The 13,803-nt window shown below is 36.4% G+C and overlaps 1 protein-coding gene across 5 annotated transcripts in view; it reads right to left on the bottom strand.

Moving 5' to 3' along the window:
* The window catches only part of WDR72 (WD repeat domain 72), a 209,292-nt gene that overhangs the window by 42,921 nt on the left and 152,568 nt on the right, over window positions 1-13,803 (bottom strand). For all 5 annotated transcript variants that reach the window (XR_014957601.1, XM_085588730.1, XM_085588728.1 and 2 more), the window contains one exon: window positions 1-13,803. This exon is cut by the window's left edge and continues 42,921 nt beyond it; it is cut by the window's right edge. The gene's annotated coding sequence lies outside the window, so the exon portion shown is untranslated.

Raw genomic sequence — 13,803 nt, 5'->3', positions numbered from 1 at the left:
CTTAAAAAGTTTTAACTATAAATAATTATAGTTGTTTCTAATTATAACTTTTTTGCAATTGACTTTTGGAACAATTAGCCTACATGCATTAAATTTAAAAGTTGTTTCTAAAGAATAAATGTAGTTAAAAGTTTGTGGATTTAGAATCATACTCTGACTTACGCAAGGGGTACTAGCATGACATTATCTGCAACCATAACTGCCAGATTTATAGAGTGTATATATATGTGTCAAACTGCTTTATTTAAAAATCATGAAGCATCAATAAAATTTTAGAGGGTGTTTTGTAAAAAAAATCCACTTCAAATAAGTAACAACAAGCACATTGCAATAGTACAAATGCAAATTCTAAAATGTAAAAATGCTCATTGTAAAAAGAGGTAAAATAAGGATAAAAAATAAATCAAAGTTTATAAAAATGTGTCATTTCAAAATAGCATTTGGATTTTATTTGCTCATTTCCAGGTTCTAAATACATTTAAGCTAAATATAGAGAAACACTGAAAGAGCAATTGCCTGGCATAAGAGTCACAATTTTTATTGGTTGCAACAACAGAGTCAACAGTTACAGCAGGTATTACAAGCCTATTATAGTATTAACTAAGTGCTTTCTATTCCTATGATTATTCCTTTAGGCATATTTTCATCAAAACATGGGAATCCTTGAAAACCCAGACCAAGACAAAGTTGGAATTCAATATCTCCAAATTTTCAGCAATTTGTTGAAGACTCCTTTTGGGACAAAAATATAATGTACATTAAAAGAAAAGCATAACCTCTTATAATTTCATGTGAAAAGCAGCAAGGCATTTAATTTTGTATGTGACTGCTTTTTCATAGTTTTTATACTGCTGCACTGCTGCTTCACACAGAAGTGACTGCGAAGCTATTTCATGAACTACTCATTGATCTCTATGAATTTATTACAAGCACTCTGGACCTTATTATAACAGCATCCTTGAAAGACAAGCATTTTGAATGTCACAAGGAGATGTTGCTGTAATAAAGGAGGATGTAATAGGCCTTCATGCACAGTATTTGTGAGCCAGAACATTTTCAAAGAGAATAATGTAAGTCAGTGCCTTATAAGGAAGGTGGACCCTATACATATTGCAGTTTGAAGATTTCTTGATACAGTACATTAAATCTATAGCAGGATTCTGTTTTCAGACATATACAAGAGCATATCAGCCTGTATCATAGTCATATTTTGAACAGAATACACAAGAAAATTAATGCACTTTTATCACTATTTCACCTGCATGAAGATGAATACAGAGTATGAACATTTGGTGTACATCACCGAAACTGATGGGAGCATTAAATTCCTGTGAATGTATATGAGATTTTTACAAATTGATTGTAGTTTAAACTTCTAGGGGTAATGTTTTCATAACTCTAATGCTATACACCAGCATTCACATAAAGAAAATACAAATATAAGAGCTAAATTTCTATTCAGATGGCATATAAATGTCTTCAGGGTTATTGGTATTTGACACATGCAAAATCATTGCCATGTATTTTGGCAAGTACGTATTAGTACAGTCATTTATGAAGTTTAAATGTTTAGTATTGGGTTATTCACGGCTGCATTTTAAAACCAAGTAATCTAATTATATGACTCTGCCATATCTGATTAATGCTTTATTTTGCTAGGATATCTTCAGCTTAAAAATACCTTCTCTGTTGCTTTGCTTTCCATGAGTACTGTTGATCCCATTACTGAAATCTCTACTCAACCATCAGGTTACTTTTTGTAAGTGCATGCATTGCTTTTGAAAGCTGTTGAACTTCCAGATTTATGACACTGAAAATCTAAGCCATTGATCCACCAGGCAAATACATTACAGAGAGCACTGGCAATGTACAGCAGCTGCCTTTCTGAAGAGCTATTTCAACAGGCTTCAGCCCTGACCTGGGGCCCATCTCTAGAAGGGAAAAGAGTTGAGACTTCTTGAGTCACTGAACTTTGCAGTCTGAGCCAGAAAATGTACAAATCCCATGTATTGCTACAGTGATGGCAAATCAGCAGTGGTGTATACAGCTCCTTACTTAGAAACCTGGTTAGGTCTTGGCATTCTCTAGCCAGAATACACAGGACTATATTTGCAAGATGTATCCTTCAAAAAGAGTGTACATTTCCTAGAAATGTGGCAGGTCTTTTCTTGAAGACAGACCACACAGTCAGAAGCTTGAGCAAGCTTTTAAATGACACACTGTTGAGACACAGCTCTGAAAACATACTGGGCTTAGAAACTGGTGCTGAAATGGGATTACCCAGAACAAGTACTAACCTTTCAAGGGCAAAACCCAGATATGGTTGCTTTCAAAAATCTTGATGTGAAGTAATGACAAAATATAGGACAATATAGATAAATCAGTCTTGACCCACTGCCACTTTTCAGTGACATTTTTAGTGCTCAAATGACAGCAATATCTGAAATGCAATAGCTAGCTAAACAGCAAACATTCATTAATTGAAATATAAAGGGTTCTGAACAGATCCTAAAAAAAAATTGAAAAAGTTAGATACAAGTTGAGTTTTAATTGCTCTTCATAATTCCACTAATGCATAATAGTTTCTGGAAGATATGTGCCTATCAAACTTTTATTCATCTGTAACTCAGTGCTCAGAAAGATTCATGACATTCATGTCTGAAGGAAAGATTCCCTCCCAAGAAGAAGCAAAAGATATTGTAAACATATTACATTAAAAATCCCCAATTATACTTAAGAGACTATACTTGGGTGCTGGAATGACAGCTTAAAGCCACTTGCTTGAAAGCTTACACTGGGCTGTTCTGTTGGCAATATCAACTACATTTGACACAGTGAAACCATTTCTGCTGGTGCAGGACAATAGATGTGTTTGCTTGCATAAGCACATCCTGCATGAAGAGACTAGAGCCAAGAAATTACTCTAAATCAAAGAGAAAAGCAGAAACTTAACTCCTAAAATTTTCAGCTTCTCCAAACCACTACATAAATGAGAAAAATACATGTGCCTCCATTTTCCTATTCTGGCAAATCAAGTTAGGAAGGGCTTGGAAATGAATGAGACAGAGTAATGGTGCATAATTCTCATCATCTGGGAAAGGTACAATTTAATACTGTGGGGGGAAAAAAAAAGCAGATGCCAGAATCGTATTTATAGTAAATAATGAAGCAAGAATAATATAGCATATGGCAATTCTGAAAGAAATATCGTGGAATATATATTTCTCAGGACAGTGATTCTTCAAGAAAATAATTAAAAATTTCCCATCACAAAAATCCTCCTGATTCCTTATCAAACATTTAAAAATGTGTTTTCCAAAATATTATTTGCAGTGAACGTTTGTATTGTTTCTATGTTCTAACTGTTGGAAGGTGATCAGAAAGAGGAAAATTGTAACATTTAAATTTGCCACTTGAAAGAGATGCATATAAGCATTTAGAAAGAAATACACATCTGATACTAAATATTAGATAGGAATACGCTAACAATTTACTGTAAAATCAGCAATTACAATTAATATCTACTACTGAGAGAAGCAGATAAACATATGGTGAGAATTAGACCATTTTTAGATTGGGGACCTTTTTCCCTTGTGAACTTCTTTAAATGCCTGGAATTAGTTTCTTTTATTCCTTCATTTAATGTAAGTGTTCTCTTATGTTTTATGCAATTGGTTTACTAAAGAGAAATAGTAGCTTCTATATAATGTAATTTAGAACAAATTAGAAACTTTGAAATATGTTTTTGTGTTGTAAAAATGATCTTAATCAAGGTTTAGCAATAATATATTGACAATAATATCTGAAATGTTTTCCTGGAATCAAAGAAAAAAAATTTCTCATTTTCATAATGTATCATTTGACCTCCCCCCCCCCCAAAAAAAAAAAAACCCAACAAACTAATTGCACTACCACTTCTGACTATTACAGCTGTAATGACTTCTGGAGAGCCTCCTGCATTCATAGGTGTCTGCAGACCCCAGTCCCAATCTCAGCAATGATTAGAGTCCTGTTGCTGTGAGAGGCTGATTGGGGAGCCCACCTGGAAGGGTCAGCATCTCCCCCCGCCCTGTCCTGCCAGCACAGGAAGATCCACTTGTAAGTTCCAAGGTTATCAGCACAAGCTTTCAGAAAACCTCATTCAACTTTTCAAATTGGTACAATTTATGAAAGTAACTTTCTACTTAAGGGCAGGAGAAACTCTGAGTAGCTGTCTAGCAAGCAAGATCTAAGCCCAATTTTCAAGAGCAACTTTTTTTCATAAAGAATTAATTAAGTTAAAACATTGTTCCTGCAGCCAAAACTTGATACACTGATGCAGAAAGATTAATACAGCTAAGCATCACGGAGATGAAGAATTTCCTTCTAATTAAAACTTTCTGGCAAGATAACTGAATTGCCCTCGTATTAAAGATTAATGCTTTTGATAGCTTTGATGGCTCAATATCCCCTGTAAATCATAAGAGTAAGATGCTTAAAAAATTGATTCAAGCTTATTAATTGCAAAAATAAAATATCACAGCATCTGCAGCAACTATAAAAAGTCGAGTAGCAATCACTGGCAAGTTAATTTTTATTTCTTTTTAACAGGCTGCATTAGTGAAGTAACTAAAGCGTTGCTGCCTCAGGGCTGCATTTTGCAGCTTCCCCACATGTATTAGACAAACATTCAGTGAGCCATGTGGTTTTATGGAAATTGCTGTGTTTACAAGAATAAACTTATTTTCCCTTCAGCAGCTCTGCAGCTGGGCATTAACCTGTCCTTACCCAGAGAGTGTATATGCCCACTGGAAAATCAGCTTCCAGCAGGTGGAAACACAATCACTCCAAGGTTAAGCCCTGAGGATTTTTGTGTTCTCATACTAAAATTTACTCCTTAATCCTATTTAATTTTAATGTATTGAGTTTTCCATTGGTTAGCCAATAAAAGTAAACCCTTCCTTCACATAAAGATGTTTCATTTGAATGTGAGGAATATAAGTTATTTCAACATGAATTCAGACATTGCAACATTTTATTCTGTTCTGCTAGAAGCTCTACATTAGAAGTGCTTGAATTTTGTTTGTGCTGAGCTCTCAAAAATATTGACCTTGGACGATATAGAGCTGTTTGTGGAAAATATTAAACATTCTAGAGACTTTTGATTTTTTAATTTATTCTTTAAGAGATTAATGAAAAATCAGCTGAAGATCTTAATACAATAGAATTCAAACTAGAACTTGTTTAAAACAGGATATTTCTCCTTCCTATTTTCATGTTTTTTGATGCTTGTGGCTAAAGCAAGACTATAAGGTGTAGAGGTATGATCAACCTGGACGTATTTCCAGTTCATACAAAATTGAGAAAGTTCCTGGAACTGAAACTATTTCAATAAAATAAGTGGAAACATTGTTCTCCTGAAGCAGGTGGTAATAACACTTCCACACTTTCTTTTGCAAGTGCCACTGGCTGAGAGGTTCTAGAAATTGAAATTTAACAGGAATATTTTTTATATTCCCTCACATTGCTTTTATTAATCAACTCTGCTCATGGAAAACTTACAGAAGTAATGCCAGGAATACAACAAAAGTGGTCAATTTTTCATCATGCAAATACACCACCTGTAGATAAAATTTTTTCACCAAGGTGTTTTCTGTTTATTCTGGTCTGTTTTAGTAATTTTTTTCTACTCCAGTGTGTTATATCTTTGTGATATTTTATATTATTAGCCATTAGATGTGAAAGAGAGCAAAATTTGATTACATATGCTAAAGAACAGTACAGGAGAAATTGTCAAGTTCATTCTCTTCTGCAGGATTTGGAGAAGAGAGAGCAGATTATGTGCATCAAGGCATATTCTGATTCTATGACTCACAAGAAAACTGAAATTGATTGCATGCACAAGAATTAACCTAGCATTTTAACTTATAGAAAACCTTACTAGGTTTTTTTTTTTTTTTGCTGTTTCACCAGTTAAAACAACACAGAATATCTTATTTATTTGTCTGAAGAACATATTTTGCAAGTAATATGGAAGTTTTCTTAAAGTTTGTGTTTTTAAGAGACCTGGAGGCCTGAGAAAGAAAACCAATGAAAATCTTCCAACCTGAAACCAGTAACAGGCACTGATATTTATCTGTGCTCTTGTTTGAGCACTTCATGTTCACAACCATTTCCACATCAGCCATTATAAGGTTGAATTTGAAGGCTGTCTGTATTTAATTGCAGAAGGAACAATAACCTATAGCCTGATCCAATACAGGTGACATTTGCCCTGTTCACTAGGGAGCATCTTTTTAGTGTTTGAAGGAACAACTGCCTACTGCACTAATTTAATGGCTGCTTTGGAATGAATCTGCAGATGCAGTTATGTACACCCTGGCCTGGCACAGGAAAGAAAAAAATCAAAAGGGATTGACACTAAACACTGAGTACAGGGAATAACACAAGCACCTGGGTCTTTGTGAAGCTGATGTAAAGGTTCTAGTCCCCTAAAACTGTGCTATAATGGTGTCTGCAAATGGCTCAAGGTCTTAAATATGTAAGCACAAAAAAATTGCCTTCAAATTTAATTTCTAATTTGAAAAGGCGACTCCAAGTAGTTTACAGTGAATATTTTCTCTTTTTTTTTTGTCTCAAATACTAACGGAATTTAGCATAACCCACTTTGACAACTAATATCAGCCAAATCTTGTTTTTCTGTTTTTTTAAAATTTCAATACTTGCTTACATATACAGACATCCCCAGGCACTTCAAAGGTACTGGAGCAACAGGCTACATAATTTAACTTTAAGCAAGTTAAAAAGAGTTGAAAGAATCCATCCACTGCCTTCCCTTTTGAAGTTCAGGAATACTTTCTTTAGCTTTTTATATTTATAGTTGGCCTATCTCAGCCTTTGGGGATTCAGATTCTGCTCTCACTGGATTGATTGAATAAGATTGTTTCCTCAGTGGGGGCCATGTACACTTAAAATAGTGGCAAACACTACCCCAAGAGTCCTCCTTACAGGATAGATCTCATTCGAATCACAAGTTTATCATCCTACTGCATATTTTTAAAATTAGGTTTTTAGGTTTTTTCTATTTCAGGTGTGGTCATGCCACTATTATACAGCACACCTGAGAGCACATTAAAAGTCAATGGAGTAACTCCTACTAAATTCACTGGACTTTGAAATAAATTTCTTCAGATTGATTTCAAATGGAGCTGAAAGAGGAATTGTGTGGGCTTATGAAGTTGGAATGGAGGAAAAACGACTGCATTTGCTCTTATTATGATAAATAAGGTCAACAAAATGAAAACTGCATCATTTTTACAACAAATAGCTCAGACTGGATAGTGTCAGCAGAGATTTCCTTACTTGAAATTGAGGTCAACAAGTTAGATGCCTGAAATTCAATGTCCCCAAAAAATACACGCAAGGAAGGAATGGAAACAAACTTCACTGTTCAGCTTTTCCTCAGACCAATATTTGAATACATTGCAAAAGGTGATCAGGAAGAATTTTGCCTGAGAAACTTGTTAAGGAGCTGTAGTGTGAGTGGCGTTAATGCTCCTTGTAAAATTCTTTCTTCTGGGAGATGTGATGTGGATACACAGCATCCACTGAGGAGCAGGGAGGTCACTGGAGTCAGTGACACACAAGGTACAAGGTCTGTCCATGCACACCTATCTAAAATTTTGTTTGCCTTAAAAAGTAGAAGCAGCACCACAAGATCTCTTAATTGAATGCTCCGAATTTCTTCTTATGCTCAGGCACCTCCCTGTTTTCTCAACATTGCCACCACTGGCTCACTACAAACCCTCCCTTTCCAATGGGGTGTCACTGCTCAAAACTACCATATTGTAAAAGGGGCTGTGTAACCACTGCATTTCCTGACTGAGAGGGGATTGTCACTGTCAAGAGGAAGCAATGAAAGAGCCATATCCTGGAAAATGAAAACACTTAAAGTATCTGTCTTACAGTAATGTGATCATTAAAGAGGAAAATACTCCTTGCTTATTGCTTGGAACCATGCAGAAGATAACCCCTGCCAACCTCCTTCCTACTCATGAAGGAAGATGGGAGACCATGAGCTCAAACAACAAACACTGGGAAAGGCAACATTCCCCATTATGCTGGCTTTCTAGAGATAGAAAGGTTTTGGAGATCTGTTAGTAACAAGGCATGTTTCTCAAGAAAATATAGAAGGTCATGTTTATTTTAGAAAGGTGACACAACTGATGAGTCTCACATTTTTTATAATTTACTGTTAAGAAATTAAATGAAATGTATTTATGACAAATATTTTCAAATGGTTGCAGGAATAGCACCAAAGACTAAGAACTAAGAAACACTAAGCAACATCAGTAAATTTAGCATTTCTGCCTTTTCTAGAAATGCCATGGAATGGCAAAGATTCAAGTGAAGCTAATACACTGGTCTGACAGTCTGTTTTCTTTTAAAAAAATAGCCTGTTCTGTCTGCAAGAATAGTCCCCAAAACTATATTCTTTTGTGACAGAAAGATTATTATTGTTTCATCTTTATTTCTTTCCAGGAAGAGGCAATTCATCTACAGCCAAAATTAGAGTAGTGAGAAAAACCAATCTGTGCCTGAAGTATTAGGCCAAGGAAAGCAAACAGCGATTCTAGACAATAGAAGTGAACTTTTGCAGAATGTAGAACTTGAATGCTTTCAGTCAGCCAGAACCCTAAAGACAAGTGGCTGTAATCCTGTGGGGAAGCTGGAGAGCTCTGGGGAAGCAACCAGCTTTGTACACCAACAGGAATGCTCTTGGGAAACATCAGAGAAGGAACTGGACCTGGGGGAATCAGCAAGGGTCTACAAAGGCAGGAACTTCTGCAGGCAGCTATCAAAATCATTGTGTGTACAATGAGCACACATATACAAAATCTAACCAGTAAAAAATGGACTCACTAAAAAACAGTATTAGTCACAATCCTTGAAATATGACCTTAGGTGCTTAAAAACCATTCCCTCTTTTCTCTATTTTCCTTGGAAGCATGATTTTCCTTAAAAGTGATTAAGATGACATTCTCTAGTTTTTGAAATATTATACCAAAGTTTCCTCAAAATAGAGAACACAGGTTCAAAAAGTACCATGTCTGCTAATTATGTTTCCCCCCAGCCCTTGCTTACTATGCTTTGCTAGGATTCAATTGCACACAAAAATGTAAGGTTTATCTACCCATTTAAAAATGTCCCAGTAATTATGCATGCATAGCAGTCTCCCCAGTGCTGGAGAACAATTCAGATGCATTACAGTTCCAATCTTCCTGGATCTTCGCCCAGAATCTTTCTAGGAGGGCACAATTCAGTTGTCAAGAAAAAAAAAAACAACTCAAAAAAACCCCCAAAAAAACCAAAACAAAAATCCAAAACCCATATACTTAAGCAGACTCATTGTCATTATTTTAATGCAGATTTCATCTGGACTGAACACAGACTAAGAAATTATGATTATTAGCTACCCACAGGGTCAAAGTGCAACAAAGAAAATTAATGGAAGGAAAATGCATTGAGAGCTACTGAATAGAAAAAATACCACAGAAGCCTTTCTAAGCTACAAACCATAGCAGAATAGATCCATTTAGTGAAGTATCACTACATGCTTGCCCTGTTCTGGTTCTTTTTCTTTGGTATCTGCTTCAGGTTCCACTCAGAGGCCAGATAACAGGCTCAGAATCATGTCAAGGCCATCCTGGTTTGTCCATTTTCACTATTTCTCAGGTAATCTAAATCAAATACACAAGAAAACTGCATGTTCTTTGCTTCCAAATTGAAAAGAAACATTTCATCAGCATAGCTGTGTCAATGAATAGGTTTTGCTGGTAAATCACTAAGAGGCTCTTGGATATTATTCACAACTACCATCTAAGGTGAATAATTGTGGAATCAGGCCATCTGCCAGCTGAGAAATTCTGTCACTTCTACTTTAACTGAGTATTACTTTACTTTGCAAGTTGACCTGTAATGAGATTCTGATGGGGATAGATAGAAGCTTTTCAGCCAGCCTAACTCAATGATGAAAAATGATGGGTATGAAATTACACTTTCTTCGTATCATTCCCCTGCTTCTTCTACTGCAACTCTCTAGCTTAATTTTTTAAGCTGTAGATAAGAATTTTACTAAAAATACCCTTATTATAAGGGTAATAAGAAAAAATATTACCATCTGAACAGTAAGGCTTGCAGCACTCAATGACATGGGAAGATTGCCCTCCAAGGTTTCCCAAAAATGTGTTTCCTGACTGGAAGTTGTGTTCCATTACCCAGAGTTTCCCACAACCCCCTCAACACATCCAAAGTCTAACACACTGTCACTGCCCAGTGCACAGACTAAAGGCACACACAGCAAAACTCAGGGACTTTTCACAGATCATTTGTTGATTGCTGAAGTTCTTGATGCTCCCAGGATGAGCAATGCCAGCTCAGCACATGAAGAGCAGCCTGACACCACACTTGCTTTCCTATGGCACAGTTGATTCAAAGACCAGCTTCATGGTAATTGCCAAAGGGGCTTCAAACTGGGGAAGGACAGATTTCAGTCCTCCCACAACATTAAATAATGTAGAACAGAACATGATTATCAGCAAGAGGCAAAATTCATTTTCTTCTAACCCTTACTAATCTACAGAGGAATTTGGCTTTGAGATGAACTGAAGGGAAAATGTTTGATAGGTAAGTTATTTCCACTTCTCTTCCAAAACCTAAAATAATTATACATACAAATCAAAATATTTCATTTCCATTTGTCTGAAACACACAAATTCTACACTTTTTCTCCTTGTATGAGAAGAGTTGTATACAGGAGATAAGCCATCAGTTCTCAAAAAGTTCCTGCCACAACTGGAGGCTTTTGTAGCTTTTACAGGGGTAGTGGCCTGGGCACTGTTTCTCCTGAGCAGTGTTCTCACCACCAGAAGCTGAATAGCATAAGGAGTTATATACACCTTTCTACTGAGAGATTAGATTCTAAAAAGCACAACAGAAACAAGTGCAAGGAATCAGCATAGCTGGTAAGGGGAAACAGGCAAGATACTATGGAAATGAGTTTATTCAAGTACAATTTTCTGAAAATATACATACAGACAATAGATCTACAAAGATGTTAATATTTCCATTAATTGTGCAAGCAGACCTGCAAGTGCCTGGGTGTCAACCGGGTCATTATTAACTTTTTGCTTCTGAGCAAAGAGAAGTCTCCAGAAAGAAAAGTATATGACAAAAGTGTGGCCTTTTGTAGGAGGGGAAAAGCAAATTTTTTGGAGAAGACCAAGTTTTTTTTGTTTATTTTAAACACAGATCATTCTGGGTCCCTTGGTTACTTCAGGGTACTTCTCATATTTCATTCTTTGTTCAAAGGGAATGTTTGGGCTGGCTGCCTTTATGTCTGTTCATCCTCAGCTCTGCCAAAAGTTAGTTTTGAGCTGCAAGCAATTGACCACAGAGGAATAGGCTATCAAATAATTGATTTCTCAGAGCTTGTATGGCCGCAAACAGGTTTAGAGAGTGTTGAAGCAAGACAGAGTTAAAGGCTGTCTCTAATTCTGCAGCTCGTCAAGATGAGAGACAGCTTTATGGGCATTTCCAAGGGAAGCAAGCAGCCAAACGCGTGGGGACTCCCAGCTGAGCCCTGCCAGGCAATACTTGGTACAGTCATTCTCCACCTTTGCTGGACACACTTTGCAGCACAGCTTTTGTTGTCTGGGCATTTTCTACTTCTTTTCAAAACCGAGTAAGCAGTGGGATTTTCCTACAGCCTCATTGCTTTAAAAACAAAAGTCTGGGTTTATTTGAACACTAATACAAAACACATTACCGTTATTCCTCCAGGACCATTAACTCCTGTGAGCAATTTCTATTGTCTGCATGAAAATGTGACAGAAAAGTTCTAAAAATTTCTCAGTGGAGGGGAAAATGATAGATTTCCTGACCAAGTTACCAGTATTTCAAAAAGTTGATTTAGAGAAGGCCTTCAAGTTGCTTAGTTCAAAGGTCTGTGTCTTAGTTTTCTTAAAAAAAGAAAAAATCACCCTACTAACTAAACGTTGTGTTATCACACTTCCTAGCAACACCATTAAGGGATGCTCTGACAGTTCTGGCACCCTGACTGAAAGATAGCTGAGCTCTTAAGATTTTTTTTGCAATCCTGAGCAGTGAAGAATGCTGCAGATTCACCTAAGGAAGCATTTCTTTGTCTATTGCTCAGAGGCATTTCCGAGTCTTTTTCAGCTATTAATGACTTCAGTAAAATGTGAAAAACTCTGCAAAAACTCAAAGCTCCTGTGATAGATAGAAATTTTGTTAATGTATGAATTAACTATACATGTGGTTTTTAAATTCAATTTAAGCCTGAAAATCTAACCTTGGGGGTTTGAAGTAATGGGACATTAACTTCACTGCCTTTTACAAACTACCATGAAACATAAGTAAATGACAAAGATGAATAAAATCAGAATGATAAATGTTTTATAGTAGGTATTTTTTTAAAATAATGTTATTGCCATTGAAAACCTAAGTGAAATGAATTCGGTCATTCCAGCTTAGTCCCTGGTGGACAATAGTCCACATTTCAAAAGCATCACACATAATTTGGCAAAATTGGCAGCTTTGGCTCAGATGTGGCTTAGGGCTGAGTAAGCATGCAATTCCCCTAGTGAGAGTGCCCCTTTCCTTGAGGGTTAAGGTCAATGGCTAGTCACTGTGGGGTAGGAAGGTTGATATTGTCTGCTTGCATTCATCTCAACTGCAGCCCTGGAATTCCAGCTGCTGGTGAGGCACAGCCTCCCAGTGCCAGGAAATATATTATACTCTTCCCTTAAATATACATGCACCTTCCCCCTTTCCCATTCTCCCAGATAAAACACATACTTTCCCTTTCCAGGACAGACAGCCCTTCAGTCAGTTTTATAATCCTTGTCTTCCCCCTCCTCCCCTTCCCATCCCACAGTAATATTTCACCTTATACTAGATTTAAAAGATTGCCCATTCTTGACCCAGAATACAGCTGGGCAATATACTAGTTTAATGGCAGGAAAACAGGGGCATCAATGGAAATTATAGAAAATCAAATTGAACAGATGTCAGGAAGCACATCAGGCATTGTAAATGTGAGGGATGCCCATCAGACAAGGTTATGGAGGTGAAAAAACAGAATACGTGAAAAAAGCAGAGCAAGAACAAGAAACCCAGCCCTCTCCCAGCTGCCAGTGACATGCTTTAACTAATGCATTGGGAAGGTTATTCTGTGCCACCCTTCAAAGTGACACTGGAATCTACTGGCTTGTGTGATTATAAAATATGACAAGCAACTGTTACAGTAACAATGTCACAAAATATAATTAAAAAAAATTCTTAGACTCATTACAAGTTAGTGGGGATTTAAATTCAGTCATGAAAGTATTAGGGCATCTCTGATTTCTCAGGAATTTTCCAATGATTTTAACCTACAGAGGGACAGATTTTTTTTTTTCCTAAAGGGATTCAGACATTTAACACAGTAAATTGTGTCCACTGGGATTTTAGAAGAGCCAAGACATGTAATTATTATTAGTTAAAGTTTTGAAATGCCCACTGTCATCTCATCAGCATTCTTGGCATTTAAATAACTTTACAGAATTGGTTTAAGTTGAAGACATTCTGCCTTTATTATCGCATCTAAGGAAAGCTGTAGTATCAGATTCAAATACTAGTAGTGTACATGAGCTCCTTCCCTTCCAGTCAGTAACTCCACTCACAAGTAACACTAGAAGATGTAACACTAGCACAAGTTTTGCTTTCTTTCATCTTATTAAATCACATTTAACTAGAAAAGTA

The sequence above is a fragment of the Lonchura striata genome, chromosome 10, assembly GCF_050655825.1.
Source record: "Lonchura striata isolate lonStrDom1 chromosome 10, ASM5065582v1, whole genome shotgun sequence".
NCBI lineage: Eukaryota > Metazoa > Chordata > Aves > Passeriformes > Estrildidae > Lonchura > Lonchura striata.
The sequence above is the reverse complement of the archived record's forward strand: the minus strand, read 5'-3'. Positions and strand labels throughout refer to the sequence as shown.